The following is a 2,787-nucleotide window of genomic DNA, read 5'->3' as shown; positions in this document are numbered from 1 at the left end:
CGTGGCTGACTCTTAACTTTTATAAAGAATATCTCTTTGGATTTGAGACTTTAGTCTTTGCAACTTTACAGATCTTCTTTATGCACCAAGTGCTTGTAACACCAAAGAGAAAGGAACAATTTAAATCGCATCATATGACCCCTTTAAAGGAACACTCCACTATTTTTGAAAATAGGGTCATTTTGCAACTCCCCTAGAGTTAAACAGTTGAGTTTTACTGTTTTCGAATCCATTCCATAGGCCGATATGGCTAGGAACTATACTCTCATTCCGGCGTAATAATCAAGGACCTTTGCTGCCGTACCATGAGTGCAGCAGGCGCAATGATATTACGCAGCACCTGAAAATAGGCTTATTGGAAGTTACCTAGCTGGGGACTATTTTCAGGCGCTGCATAATATCATTGCGCCTTCTTTTTCATTTTCCGTCGGTCTTAGTACACGATGTAACTACAGAAGAGTCAAGTTTTAAATAGGAAAAATATAGAAACTCTTTGGTCATTTTTGAGCGAGATGCTAACGGTCTAATCAGATTCAACGATCTATGCTAAGCTACAGCTAAAAGTGCTACCACCAGACCCGGAGATCGGCTGAATGGATTAGAAAACGGTAAAATTCAACTGTTTAACTCTAGGGGAGTTGGAAAATGAGCCTATTTTCAAAAATAGTGGAATGTTCCTTTAAAGTGATAGTTCGCCCAAAATTGTAATTCTGTCACCGTTTAATCACTTATATGTGACCCTGGACCACAAAACCAGTCATAAGTGTCAATTTTTTGACTTTTTGAGATTTATACATCACCTGAAAGCTGAATAAATAAGCTTTCCATTGATGTATGGTTTGTTAGGATAGGACCCGGGCCGCTGCTGGCCAAATGGGTGCCCTAAGCAGAATTGTATTGTTGTGCCCCTTCCCCAAATATTATGGAAGTAACAAAAATTATATATATATAAAAAAACAAAAAAAAACCTGCTATAGGGGTCAAAATAGAACTTTAATAAAATATAAAAGTAAATACATTGAAATTAAACTATTATTTACAAAGTACAATTGTAGTTCTGTAGCAAAAAAATAAAAAATCAAACTAAAATTACACATATTAAATAGTAACAAATTTCAGTATTGACCCTGCATTAAATGAAGCAGAAGACATTAGTCACTGAAGAATTACTGTGTGCACTTCTAAATAAACAGCTATTAGATAATAAAAAAACATGTTAATTTTTGTAAGGGTTGTGATGTCCATATGTTTTTGTTGAAGAAATTATAGAGGCTGTAGCAATTCTATCGCAAAAAAGGTGGCCAAAAATGAAAGATTATGTGGATATTTGAATGAAATGTTTGGTCGATATTAAACAAGCATATGATCGTCCTGTAAGTGTAACAACAGCGATTACCAGGCCTTTGGCACCCTTTGCAGGCATTTGTAAATTGTTTATTTATTTTGTATTACATTATGTAACAGTGTTATTCAATGAAACAAATTCAATAAAAACATTTTCAATTCAAGTTTATTTATATAGCGCTTTTCACGATACAAATCGTTGCAAAGCAACTTTACAGCAAATTAAGTTTCTACAATATTTAGTGGTGGCTTATCAGTGGTGACTCTCAGTTAATGTACATATGGCAGAAATGTACAGAAAAATCTGGTAGTTCTGTATGTTGTTTCAGGGTTGGCATCATCTGAGGTCCTCTGAAACCATATGATTATTATTAATTAACCAATCATTATTGCCTCATTGTTTTTATATAATGCATTTTAAGTCATTTTAAAGGCTGTTAGGTCTGTTTTTATCACCACAAAAAATATTAGGCTGAATACTTCTTTGTTAATTATTATTTGAAGTAACAAAACCATGGAACCATGTTTTTAAAAAAAAGCATTTTTATTCGTAGTAAAACTAATTTTCGTTAATTTTCATAAGGGAACATGGAATATGGAAAATTAGGTACTAAAACTGAAAAAAAAAATACATTGAAGCTGTATAGAAATATTTATAATAAATAACTATTAAGAATGAAAAAAGTACACATAAATAATAAAATTACAAAAACAAAAAAAAAAAGAAAACTAACGTACAAATTTTTTTTAAAGCTATAATAGTATATTACTAATATATGGCATAATATATACAACAAAAAACACTGCTGTAGTTCAATTCAAAACAGTTTTGAGGTGAATCTGTAACCACCATGCATTCAGATTAATGGTGGATCAATGCTGGGGTTTTTCAGTGGGAGAATTTTTAATCTTTGGCATTTTATCCACACGCAACACATCACTATTACATGGCGGATATTATGGACCAGTTCCACTAGTAGTTATGCAGTACCGGTTAATGATTCTTATAAGCTGTGGTGTATTTAATGGAAACAGGTCATCATGGGTTGGGATGTCATCATATTCTGGTCACGTGATTGGCACCTCATTGGAGTAAATTAGACACTTCCTTCATGACCTAATCAATGAATGTTTGACGTCACAGGCCTTCACATGTGACCATTAGAAATAAACAGGCTTAAATTATATTTTAATCAGTGCAATTGATTTAATTTAACACACACACACACACATATATACTGTATATATACATATATATATATATACACACACACACACATATATATATATATAAACACACACACACACATATATATATATATAAACACACACACACACATATATATATATATAAACACACACACACACATATATATATATATAAACACACACACACACATATATATATATATAAACACACACACACACATATATATATATATA

Source organism: Sinocyclocheilus grahami, unplaced genomic scaffold (assembly GCF_001515645.1).
Source record: "Sinocyclocheilus grahami isolate Dianchi unplaced genomic scaffold, SAMN03320097.WGS_v1.1 scaffold1261.1, whole genome shotgun sequence".
NCBI classification, from domain to species: Eukaryota; Metazoa; Chordata; class Actinopteri; order Cypriniformes; family Cyprinidae; genus Sinocyclocheilus; species Sinocyclocheilus grahami.
Note: the sequence above shows the minus strand (reverse complement) of the source record.